Source organism: Cryptomeria japonica, chromosome 10, assembly GCF_030272615.1.
Source record: "Cryptomeria japonica chromosome 10, Sugi_1.0, whole genome shotgun sequence".
Taxonomy (NCBI): Eukaryota; Viridiplantae; Streptophyta; class Pinopsida; order Cupressales; family Cupressaceae; genus Cryptomeria; species Cryptomeria japonica.
In genome coordinates, this window is record NC_081414.1 from 737,334,320 (window position 1) to 737,348,804 (window position 14,485).

Here is a 14,485-nt window from a genome sequence, read left to right on the forward strand (position 1 = left end):
GCCATGAATGCTTTCCCTTTCCCTTTTGAATGTGTGGAAGTGGAAGTTGATGAATCATCCTTCTTGTAGACATTAGGCAAATCAATGTTATTCTTTTTGAGGATGTTTGTGAGCTCATCAATGTTCTTAGAATGGCAACGATGCTCCTCATGACCAAAATTTTTACAATAGGAACAAGTAGGTCTCTCCCTCTTTGGTGAATTTCCCCTCTTGGAAGAGGATGAATCTCCTTGTTGTGGAGAAGGTGATGCTTTGTCCTTAGGCTTTGATTGCCATTTCTTCTTCTTGTTTGAGGTGTCCTTTCCTTGATTTCCTTTGTTCCCTTGATTTTCCACTAATACTTGAGACATAGAAGCCTTAAGAACGCCCATGCTTATCAACTTAGTTTGTTCCATCATCAATATTTCAGCAAAAGCATCAAATGTAGGCATTGTGTAGCTTGAACCCATTGCCATCATATGGGTTTGGAAACTAGAAACAAATGTTGCATATTCTTCTGGAAGTTTTCCCATCAAATTGAAAATCAATTGAGTATCCTTCTTATCAATGCCACAATCCTTGAGTTGTGCCCTCAACTCTTTTTCCTTAGTGACATAATCTTGTATAGTATCAAAGTTCTTGGGATCCAACATTGTGAGATCACTATCCATCTGATATCCTCTAATCTCATCAACTTGAACATAAAAGTCTTGAAACTTTTGCCAAGCATCCTTAATTAGAGTACATTTCTCAATATGAAAAGTGAGATCCTTTGATACATACTTTCTTAAGGTACCAATTGCCATCATATTTTTAGTGAGCCAATCCAAGTGACCAACTGGATCAACCTTAGGATCAATAGGAGCAACAATAGTCATCAATATAATGAGTTAGTCCCTTTTCTATAAGTTTACTCCATGCATCAATTTTCCAAGTAGCATAATTATGAGGAGTTAAGAGAGGAAAATTAGAAGTACCCATAGCAACAAGAAGGAAGGAACACAAGAGCACAAAAGTACAATAGAAACCCCCCAAAATCAATCAATCAAAGTAACCCCCCAAAATGATGATTTTGGCATTTTATATGTAGTACATGTATAATAGGCCACTTGCAAACAATGGCAAGGTGGACTTCTAATTTTGTTTTACAACTACCCCAATAGGCTGAGAACTATAAAGCAAAAGACCAACAAGATAGATCTATGCAATAGAAGTGCCAAATTGGCCAAAAATGACCATATATTGAAAGTAAAATTTCTACCCAAAATTGTTGCAAATTGATAGCATATTATAAGATTAGATGAAAAAATTATGCACTTTCAAAAAAAATGACACCTAAAAAGGAGTTTGTATGAGCCCAAATGGAGTGGAGAGGTACAGTCACCAAAAACTGAGATTTCTTAAAAATATGTGCATCAAAATCAGAAAATAATTCCACCACAAGAAAGTATACAAAATTCTAGCCCATTTCAAATAAAATTGCACCAAAAAGGAGCAAAAATGAGCAAGATATGGCCATTTGAAGTTGAACTGCAAAATCAAAAAGCTCAATGAAGGGGGCCTGCAATTTTTTTTTTAAATAATGACGTCAGAAAAAAGCGAGTCTAGATTTTATGGTCATCTAGCCATCGCAAAAACTTCACCTCTCTGCCTGCATGACGTCTGTACTGTACGAACGGATTACGTGGCGATGGCAAGACTGCTGAGGTGGCATGGCTGACATGGTTTTTCCGTAAGGAGAGTTGCTGACATGGAAGATCTGTTGGCGATGTCTGCGTAGTTGGTGATGTGGTGGTAGTGATGTGGCAGTCAGGGGGTCTAACAGTGGTCGCATGGGGCCCAGCAGGGAGGTCAGCAGCGGTGGAGGTGGTTGTCAGTAGTGATGAGGCCAGTGCTGGCGGGGAGCAGCACACGGGGCCCGACCGACAGGAAAGGCCGACGGTAGAAGAGGTGTCGGGAGGTGGGCAACACAAGACCGCGGGAGGCCGAGAAGATTGACATGAGGCCAGAAAGATGCAGGGCGCGGAGGTACAACTTGGCAGCGGCCGTGAGGGTGGCAAACGACGTGAATGGTACAACACGATAGTAGCTGCAACACTTGAACCTGCAGTACGACGGTTACAAGGGGTCTGCGGACCCCCCAAAATTTGATTTTTGATTTTTTTTCTGTGGAATAAAAAAAATTTGCAGAATTTTTTTTCAAAATCCATACCATACCGCTCAAATTGGGCAAATTTTTTCCTCCAAGCCCAAAATCTGGCTTTCACCAAAATAGGCCAAATTTATACTCAAAATTCATGGAAACTACCACCCGAACATATTGGTGAGGTCAGATCTGGTCTAGGATGCCTACAAAATTTTTTGCTCCTCAGATCTGCCTCTTGACATCACAATAATGCCTCTCAAGGACAAATCAATGACACTCTAATGGCTCTAATACCATGTGATATTTTTCCAAGATCAAGAGCTCAATGAAAAGTACAAAATATAGGACAAGAATAAACTGCAATCTCATCAATAGATAGATGATCAAAAGATCAATAGTTGTTACATACAATGAATATGAGCTTGCTTATTATAGGCAAGGCTATATGGATATGTGAGCACACAAACTGACATGTGGCTCAATAAGAAACAAGGGTAGGTAGGAAATAGGCATGGTAGGTAGAAGAAACAATAAAATATTCCACATGAGGTGGATCACCCACCGAAGGTGGAATTATCACTCCACAATAAGTGGATATGATAGAGTAATAGCAAGATCACACCATAAAGGGTGGAAATTCTCCTACACACACTGTCCCAATGTGACACAAACACCCAAGTGTCTCATACCCAAACTACTATGAAATTCATTTCCTAAGTAAACTTAAGTATAGTGAAATAATATCCATGATGAATAATTATTTACACCAACACCCCCCTTAAGTGCAACTTAGGGGAATGCACTTAAGTCTACAATGCAACTAAGCAATGCAAGATGGGTCCCGACTACTAGGCCATGTTAGGTACCCATGTATAAATGCAAATGCATGCAAACCAATGCAATGAAATCTCTCAAAAAGCAAGGAAAGAGAGAAAAATCCAATGGGAAAAAATCCTTCCCCAAAAGAGAGATTAAAGCTATACAAGAGAACAAAAATGTTATCGGATTGTGGAAGCATGACAAACAACAATGTTGACACATGTGGAAGTGCTGACAACAAATTCGTCAGTTGCTATAGTTTTGGTGAAGAGGAAACTCATCTCTTCATGGCACAAGAGACTGAAAGTGATGCACACACATCAGAGTGTGACAAGGTTGATAGATCCCACCGGCGAGATGTGTTTGGGAGTTCTGATGAAGATGAAGCCGAAGTAGACATTGAATGTGAATTGGTAAGTGCACTAGATGAGCTGCAAAGTGTTAGAAAGGATTTTAAAAATTACAAAGATTCAGTTCATGATGAATGCAACCGGTTGAGAATATGTCTTGAAGAATCAAATAGAAATATTTGTATATTGACATCTCAACTTGAAGAGGCAAAATGATTGACTGGTGAGTTGAAGTCAGTCTTTGATGATAAGGAGAGGAGGTGTGAGGAGGTCTAGCTAGAAGTGGAAACAAAGGACAAAGAATGTTAGAATATGAAGGAAGAGATGGAGAATCTCAAGAAAGAACTTGAGAAATGTCAAGATGAACTCAAACTGAGAATGAAGAATGATGCTGCATGGAGAAACGATGCTAATTTGAAAGGAAAAGGAAAGATGAGGGAAGACAATGTTACCTATAGCATGAATAGGGGAAGACCTCCTACTGGTAGAAGAAAAATAAATGATGCTACCACCAAGTCAAGACAAGCATGGCAGAAGAAGAGAATGGATGAAAGATCTATAGAGAATGGACAACCCCAGATCCATTCCCGGAGAAAGAAAAATGCAGATGCCAAACTGGTAAGAACACTTCATGTTTGGCAAAATAAATTTGCAAGTAATATGCCTCCTCTCTTCGATTATTGTTTTGGATGCAAAGGTTATGGCCACAGGGTAGAAGAATGTAAAACGAGGCCTAAGAATTGACAAAGTGTTCTTCCTAGGAATAATAAATCAGATGACTATAGATTTTATGCATATGAGCATAATGCATCTAGGGGAAGAAGAATGTATACCCCCTCCTTCGATATTGCTAATGTTGTATGTCATAACTACAATAGACACGGACACATAAGTTATGATTGCAGGAGGAAGAACTTGCAGTCCTACAACAATCGGTGGAATAGTCATGCTCTACATGGAAGCAGTTACAGATGATACAAGCAACAAAGACCTGCATGAAATAGGATGAGTGGTGTTCCTGCTCAAGCAAGGTATCCAAGGAGACCGACAGATGGATACAATGAAATGACAAAAAGAAGAAGAGAGAATCGGTACAATAGAAGGTTCCCTTGTCATGAGGTTAGCATGGATGTTGTGTGCTACTACAAAAATTCTTCTTGTCTTGGCGTTAAATCTGGAAGTGTAAGGATCAATCAGCATGAGAAGAAGATGTTAATACTTATCAAATTTCCATTAGTTTTATATCCAAAGTCATACTATATATTCTAGTCGGTTAGCATTACTGAATCATGCAGTCGGTACACATAGAGAAGTTGGTATGAACAGTCTAGTCGGTTACAGAAGGAAAACAGTCACAAAGCCTAGTATACACTGAGCTATCTACCGAGTGTTATTTCATGTCTACCAAGCAGTAAAGATAATACATTGAGTGAAACGTGTTACCAGATTCATTGAACCTGGACACACACATGAAAATGTGTTAGAAGATTGAGGCACATAGAACCATTATCGCATTGGAAATTGCACATATAGATTTTGTATAATTTTGAGGTCATCTAACCAATGAAATATTTTGCATGGTTATTCATTCGAGAAATCATGTTTGTAAGATCGAAGCAATGAATCAGATCACCGACATAAGAAATCTATTTATACAACATGAATTTAGGGTTAGAGACATATGTGAATGAGAGAAATGTGTGTGCATATGTGTATGAAGCAAGACTTATGTGATACATGAGAAATCACAGAGTATTATGACTATTACAGAGACACAGAGGTCACTGAGAAAGTTTTTAGAGAACAGTCAAAGAATAAAGTAAATAGAAGGGTTTATCGAGTTACTTTATTAGTTACCGAGGTATGCTATAGACAAGGTAATCTTATTTTGAGCACATAGAATCTGCTACAACATTTTAGATGTAAAGTTGCAGATATTTGTAAAGTCTTATTGTAATATTTTGAAGTTGTAAGAGAAACCTTTAACAGGGTAAAAGACTCTAATCAAGTCTATAAATTGTAAATCCTTTAACTAGGTGCAACATTTATATAAAGTGTTGTAAAATCCTTTAGCAAGGTAGATCTAACAGATCTTGTTACTCATAATAGGGTAAGCCATCAGAAATAGCTAAATATAAAGCTCTAACCGAGCACTCTTTAATATTGTAGTAGTGAAGTTGTGGGTGCCATCCCCACCACAGTTTTTCTCTCTAACCAAGAGTTTCTGCGTAACCAAAATATATGTGTTATGGAGTGAATCATGTATGATTGTTACTTATTTGTTTTAGCTTTATGTTATGTTACTGCACTATTCTGTTTATGCATAATAGTAAATATATTGTTGATAAAAGGATTTGAAGTACTGATTCACCCCTCCCCTCTCAGTACATTAGCTTTCCATATTGGGCTTAACAATTGGTATCAGAGCTTGAATCTTGGAAAAGGGTTTAACTGCCTAAAGAGAAAGATCTTATCAATGGAAGGCTACAAACAATCTCGGAGGATTGTGTATCTGCAAGAAGAATTGGATCATGCTAATCAAGTGATTGCAGACATGCAAAGGCAAATGCAAAAATCTCTAAAAGTGAGAAGAAGATTATCTGATGATTTGCAAGACTCTCAAGAGTTAGTGGAACAAATTGAGACATCATCTGAGAACAGTATGTCTGAAGAGACTAAAGAAATGATTGGACAATTGAAAGAAAAGAACAAAGCACTAGCTAATCAACTAAAAGAAATAAAAAGAGAACATGAACATTTCAACACACAGATGACTGAAAATCTTGATGCATTGAGGACAACCAAAGACAAAGTAAGAGATATAGAAAGAGAGAAACAACAACTTGAAGCTTTAGTATCTAATAAGGATGATGAAATCATAAGGTTGACTGGGATTCAAAAAAATCTATCAGATCAACTAGGTTATGCACATCATGAAGAAAATTTGAAAGATGATGAGAATCAAGCATTGAAACTTGAAGTATCAAGGTTGAGCAATGAACTTGAAACAGAGAAGAAATCCAAGGAAACACTGAAGAAGAGTTATGAAGCATCAAAGATGTTGGATGAGCAACTGAATACAAGATGACCCTACAAAGAAGGAGGACTCAGTTACAAAGGAAAAGACTCTACCGAGAGAGGAGAATCATCAAAGCAAGTTGGAATCAAGAAGAACATCAAAAGAAAGAAGCCTATTTGCAACTACTATGGAAATCAAGGTCATACTGCCAACATGTGTCAAATCAGAAAAGGTAAGCAATTGAATACCACTAAGACCAATGGTTATTGTTACAATTGCAATAAATATGGTCACACATCTAATCAATGTAGGACAAAGTCTGTTAACAATTATCAGAAGGCAAAATTTAAAGGGTTTTGTAAAAACTGCAATAGATATGGACATAGTACCGAGAAGTGTTAGTTTAAGCAAAAGAACCACATGTGGTCTGCACACCGAGAAAATACTAGAGGTTACCAAACTCACACAGATCCTTACCGACAATATTCTGCAGTACCATGGGATTACAATACAAGGATATGGTGTGAATGTTGTGGAAGATATGGACATATAAGTGCCAACTGCTTTGTAAGGTTTGGAATGAACAACCGAAGATCATGGAGAAATCCTGATATGGCATGTTTTCATTGTCACAAAGTTGGACACTTGGCTGGAGATTGCAGAGATCAACCTAGAGAAGACACTAAGGAAATAAAAGAGAAATTAAAGATGATTTGGAGAAAGAAGGAAATTGTGTCAAATAAAGAAAGCACCTTACCTACCGAGTTAGGTGCTCCCACTCCAAATTAATTGGTAAAGGTATGAAGGGACTGCATTCTCACAAGGTTAAATCTTAAACAGTTCCTATTTTAGTATGTACTGAATTCAAAATCTGCATAGTAAGATGTAGTAGTAAGTTTGAAATTCTATCAAAGTCTTTTGGAGCACTGTATAGGAAATTTGTCAAGTCGGTGAATTCAGAAAGCTTGTCAAGTCGGTATATGAAGGAAATTTGGTTACTCGGTTAAAGCGCAAAAAGGGAAAGAAAGTTAAGTAGAATAGAGTGCATTTAATGTCTTTGACCTAACTTGCACGGAGCCCGATAAGGTATTTTTGAGTACTTAAAGGTATTTTCGTGGTCATTTTCATTCACCAAGTTTTCAAGAAGCAGAGCAAAGCGAATCAAGGCAATCAAACCATCTTCAAAGCAAAATCTAAGGTATTTACATTGAATCTCATCGCATTGCTAAGCTAGTTTACCGAACTCATTAAGTTGTTATTATCTGTTGAGTGTGAAGCGTCTGTCATTTGTTAAGTTCTCAAACCCTAAGGTTCCTGTGTCAATTTTTATCTGAAATCAAAATGGTACCTAAGATCCAAGACCCCATTGTTGTCAAGAATGTAGAGAAGCCCTCACTAAAATACTCTTTGACTCCCAAAATTGCATCTGAGCCGGATGACAAAACTGCCTTTTCACTCATCTCGGATCGAGTCTTGCTAGTTGAGGATGTGATATTCTTCACCAAATGCCGTGTTGAAGAACTCGGTCATGTTGAGATCAAAGATGCATATGATGAATTGTGCACAGATGGTAAAATGGATAGCAAGTATGAGCACATCAAAATCAAGGGATTGACTGAAGCCCTAACCTATCCTCGTGTGTTCAAACCCCAGTGGGTCAAGTTTGTACTAAGCCGAGTGCATGATGATTTCATGTGGCTACAAGAGCAACCATTTAAGATCACTAAAGAAATCATTCATCTGATCACCGGTTATCCTATCTATGATCATGCCCGAGCACAAAAAATGATATCACAGAAGGAATTGATCAGTTTGATTGGAGTAGAATCTGATTGCAGAGGTCTGAAGTTGAACAATGTCACTGATCCTGAACTCAAATTTGCCATTAGAGTAATTGGTTACTGTTTCTTCCAATCGGCAAGGGAAAACCGTGTACCCCGTGCAGCAGTGGACTTAGCATACAAAATTGTTAAGAAAGGCATAAAAATTGACTTGTGTTAAGTATTGTTGAAGAACTTGTTTGAAAATCTGAACACAATCAGGAAGCTGAAGAAGAACAACTTGGAAAATACTCTAAAATTTGGATCACTACTTGTATGTATGTTTTTCTACTTTTAGAAGTTTTTTCCAATAGTCGGTAAAGTTGTTTGGGAACTACACCGACCAATCACCCATCAGATCAATGAATTCATCAAGAAGTTAGGTGATAACTTTAATGATATAATGGATGATTACTTTAGCAAGTTCCAAGAGAAAATGCATAACAGGTACCGGATTCCACCCCAACTAGTAGAAAAATACAAAGATGAAATATGTTTTGAAGTTGACACCAATTACTGTTATGTGAAAGCTGTGGAACCGAGGATTCAATCTTTGTCACCTATGGGTTACGAGATTGATTTTGATATCAGACAACAACAAATCGATGCATTTCTGACACTACCAAGGCATACTACCGAGCTAAGGTATGGAACTTATGAAGAGGTGAAAGAAAAAGTAAAGATGAGCATTGTAGTACCCAAAGCTACAAGGAAGGCATTAACTGAGAAATTCGGAGAAGAGTCTTCCTCCACACCTGTCAAAGGCATTCTAGCCATCATCGAAGAGGAGACAAAAGCCCAAGAAGTAGCCATAAAACTTAGCACCGAATTACCTAAGGGAAAAGTGTTGAAGAGAAAGAAACAGGACACTTCAATGGCCCTACCAACTCCTCCAACAAGGAGGCCTAACACAAGGGCATCTGCTGCATCATCGAGTAAGAAACAAAAGACTGTTGCCGTTCCTAAGGTAACTAGAACTTACAAGAAATCTACTCGGAGACTCATTTTGCCAAAAGAGTCGAGTGATACCAAATCTGAAGATGCAAGTAAATTTCAGATTGTGAAAAGCAAAAAGGTAGATGTACATAGTGTAGACATTTTTTGTAATAATCTGAAGGAATATGGTGGATTTGGTGGATTCAGATTTGTCAAATATGAATCCAGATCTGCTGATGAAAAGAGGCAAATTGAAGAAGCTGTCATTTGCACACTTCTAAAATTCTGAGTGGTCCCATTAGAAGTATGTAATTCTATTCCTAAGGAATTATATGCACATATTGAAACTAGATGTCAATATGCCCTAGACTCAGAGAAACAAATCAGAGAAAGAAGTCTAGTGCATCTCTTTCCTGATATGTTGGTTGATGAAATAAAAGAACATCTGACAAATAGCCAAACACAATTTACAGTAAAACAAGAGGCCTTGAAATTGATGAATGGCCTGTACATAGAAGTGGAGAAGGAAACAAAAGAGTAATGGTAGGACATCTTTCGAAGAAAGAATGCTGGTGAATAATCTACAGTGGAAATAGTCGATGTCACCAACCAAGAGCCTGATGTCACCGAGTAAGACCCTGCTGACACCATTCAAATAGATGAAGATATCATGGATGCAGAGGCACCTGAACAAGAAATGATAGAAGGCAATGCTTATGCAAAGCTTGTCTCCAGTGAATCTGTTTTGGAACAAGTTCAGCCTTACCCACTGATCAATCAACCTGCTACAACCGAAGCTTCTCATGATATAGATGAAGGCACCGAAGGTCAAAAGCCTACAACAGAAGATACTTCACAAGAACAAACCTCTCAAGCACCTTCTAGCACAAAAAATGTTATAGCTGAGACACCAAGCACCGAGACACCGAAGGACACTACCGAGGCTAGAGAAACTGACCAAAGTGTTGTCTCTACCAAGCAACCTACCGAGGGTCCTCAAGCCTCTCAAGCTATTGTAGTGGTTCTATTAGAAATTAGGATCTTAGGATACTAATCATTATGAACAAGATGATAAAGTAAATGAAATATGAAACATACATGCAAAATGTACACATTACACAAGATATACATGGGAAAACCCTTTCGGGTAAAAAACCCCATAAAGCATCATTTAATTAAAACACTTACAAATATAGTCTATAATAAAATAGACATGAACCTGGGGACACTCCTCCAATACTTTCACATGGCCAATAATACCTCATATGCATAGTGATACAACTCACAATAAAGCTCCAAATTCACACACCTCTCAAATGAGAGAGAACCTCCTTAAATATAGGAGGAAGGGTGACTTCACTAGTCACACCTTTTCAATAACCCCCACTCATAAATAATTAATAATCTAATAGTTATTAGATTATAATTATTTTAAATGGGATATGCTTATAAAGCATATAATATATAAGGTTTTATAACCTTATAATAGAACATTATATATAAATGTTATAAGGATGTGATCCCTAATAACATTATGTTCTAACACTCCCCCTTAATGTTAATAGGGGATCACATGTCAATTTCCATAGAAGAAAAATGAAGCACCCCAGTAATGTAGGTCTTCTTTGACAGTGATAAACAGGGACACAAATATATGCCAGCATGAAGATCATGCATTCCGGACTACATGAAAGTCATCTTGTCATAATTTATAATCCCAGTGTTTTAAAATTGATGTTGTGAGGTCTTGAAAAATTATATTGGAGCTGCGGTCCCTTCAAATTAGCCTCTCCCCAGGTTCATTACATAGTGCCCGTAGGTCTTAATACAATTCTTTTACAAGTGGAAGTTTTGCAAGGAGAAGAATTTACAATATGCCCATAGGACTTAAAAAAATCTGCTCGTAGGTCTTACGATACTGTGGTCGTAGGACTTAAAAAAAAATCTGCCCGTAGGTCTTACGATATTGTGCCTATAGGACTTAAAAAATAAAGGATTTAGCCACTAGGTGGTGTCATTGACATGCACACTCCCCCTCAATGGCATCACCTAAGGCCAAGCATTATTTGAATTTGGAGCATATAATGCCTAAAGGTCTTATGCCTATTAGGTCTTAAATCTAGGATTTAGCCACTAGGTGGTGTCATGTACACTCCCCCTTAATGACATCACCTCAAAGCCAATCACTGCATAGAGGATTTCAAAGTGATGGCTAAAAATATAATATATAGTATGTGCTCATGATCTTCAAAGTGTCTTTATTATAAAATGCTTTCACTTGAGTGAGGTGCCCATGATCTTCAAGGTGCCTTTATTATATAATGCTTTCACTTGAGTAAGGTGCCCATGATCTTCAAGGTGCCTTTATTATAGAATGCTTTCACTTGAGTGAGGTGCCCATGATCTTCAATGTTTATTTTGATCTTTAGAAATGATATTCTCTAGAAAGAGTAAAGTAACTTCAAGTAATATAGTACTTTCATATGTATCCAAATGGAATTCTTCAATAAATCTTCAAGGCCATATTGATTCTTCAAGAGCTACATTCATATTTTGTCCATTTGATTCAAAGACACATAGAAGATAGTCTTCTTATTAAAGTATTGCAGCATCCATGTAATAGCACTTGCACCATATGTTTTGAAGGCATAACCTTGCCATAGAAGAAACAATATAGTTAGTAACATAGCAATCAACTTCATTTTTGGTGCAAAGAAAGAACATAATATTATTTTTTTTGTCATTTGCCAAAGATCATATAATATTCCTTATAAATATAAAATACAGTCCAATGATTGGTAGAAAGGAGATCAACATATATTTTCATGGGAATAGGAATAATAATTTTTTGTCTTGTTTAAAATACAAAAATATACATGCTACTACATATAGTAATGATCCATAAAAAAAATAGGCAACGGGTGAGCTATCCTTTCTAGGTTTGCTCCCTAGATAGTATATAAGGGTGATAGTCACCCATTATAAATAGTATGATTGAAAAAAAATGGATCAAATATAGAATAGAATAACAAATCACTTGGATCTCCAAAAAAAGATGCTAATGAGAAATTTTTAAATTCACTTATGCATATTTACTAGCTTGTACATTTCATAAAAAAATATTTTACCCTACATTTATAGATAGATAGATGATTTCTTGTTTATCATTGTGATAGTTTGATATCAAGGAATTTGCTTATCAAACATACTATAATCAAGAATTCTTAATGTTAACATAAGTCATATCCTCCATCAAATACCTATAAAAATTAAATTTGAGATAAATCATGGTGTTCCTTCCTTTATTCCTACTAGTTCACATGTGACTTTTTGTGATGCACTTAAAGGACTAATATAATAACAGGTTCTTTGGGAGGGTCACATGAAAATATGAATTAAGAATAGATGAATCAACTGTATTAAAAATTCATATGGAAGGATCAACACCATTAATTATGAAGTGCTTGTTTATTTGTTAATGTCTCACTAACAAGTTATTTATAAAAGATAGCATAAAATGACAAAAGAGACATTACTACATCAACTCATACTAAATGACTATCAAAGATATTATAAGGAAGAGTTATAAGGAAATTATGAAATATCAACACTTATAATGGATGATCTAGGAAAGGACAAGTCTACACCATCTCTTATAACATTGTGAAACAAACCCCATTAAGACTAGTCTTCATATATATACCTAATCTTCCATGAAATCAAATTATTTATTTTGTGCATATCCAGCTATCATTGCAGTCTTAATCTATTTGACTTGAATTCTTTCAAATAGTTCACTTCCCTTGTGCATTTTGAAAAATAAAATAAAATGTAGATTTAATGTTTGCACTAATGAAGCATTTCCATAAAAAGCTTTTACATGTTTATTCATAAAGTACATATGACTCTCTATGACGTGTCTAACTTATAGATAAAAAGATTGTGCTTTCACATGGCACATTAAGAGTTACATCTCTTTGCTTCCAAGTGAGTCATTTTTTCCAAAGATATCATATTTGGTCCATCTTGAAGTGTTAAAAGTGTCCATGTAAGGGTTAGAGTCATTAATGTCAAAAATACAAAAATACAAAAATTGTAAAAATTGTAAAGTTGCAACATTACCAAAAAGTGCAACAAAAGTATAAAAATGAAATCCATTGGTCATGAGGTGGTTAGAGTAGTTATAAAGGAGTTGGAAATGGTTTTTAAACCATGTTTAGTCGAAATCAAGAGGGTAGATCAGTTTGGAGGGGATTTGACAAAGATTATCCATCAAACCCTCAATCTGTCATGAGTTTTTAAGGAATCTGTGGCTATCATAGGTCCATGGAGGATCCCATTTGGTGTAATTTTTATATGTAGAAGTTATTTAATGATATATTAATGAAATATATTTCAGATGAATCATTTATTATGCATTTTTGTGGAGTATTTGACAAGATATGTTTATCTTTACAATAATTGTCAAAACCCTACCAAGGGTTACCTGGTTTTGGGAAAATGATCATAACTTTTGATTTAACCATTAGATCTAGCTCAAATTTTGAGAGGAATTGTGTAACTTATTATTATAACTTATGACTGAAGCGATTGTATTTAAGATAAATATTGTAAATGTTATTGATGACTTTTTGTTACAATTCATGGTGAAAGACAGATTGGTGAAGGCAACAATAGTCTGGTTGCAAAATTTGGTGTGGTCACATGAGGAATAGTAATGAAGAAAGGCTATATGTTTTGGAAATTTATTTTAATCTTCTTTCTATTTATTTTTGTCTTACTTAATTTGGTTAAGAATTGAATTTTGTGTGGTTATTTTGGTGAAAATAGTTTTTAAAGGATGAAACCTTGAACTAGGGTATTCCATGGCAATAAAGAATTTGTTCTCTCATGTTATGGTGAATATTATGATCTGAAATCTTTCATGAAGGTTTTTAGGGATGTAATATAACCTTTGAAATTGGTTTGGAGTTGAGAAGAATGTTTTATCATTTTATATGCCTCTTGATTCAAGTTTAAAGTCTACCCTTGAATGAAGGTTTTATGGTTTGTGATAGATGCTCCGCATCAATGCTTTTTATGATAACTAGTTCAATATTAATTGATCATTGTGGTAGGCCCATAACAATGTACTATCAATATTAAAGAATAGTTACCCTTTCACAAAAGACACATCATTTAGATTTTGTATAGATCAAAGAGAACACATTTGTTAAAAAAAGTATAAAATCAATAAGATTGATTGATACGTTTGAAAAAAAAAAAAAACTATTTGATATATAATAAATTCAATAATGGTTGTATTTATGTATTTATTTCCAGATGGTGTAATTCATTCTATGAGAATTTTCTTAATTGATTTAATGTCAAAAATCAATCATGTAAATATATTTTAATAAGAGAAGAAATTATGGGA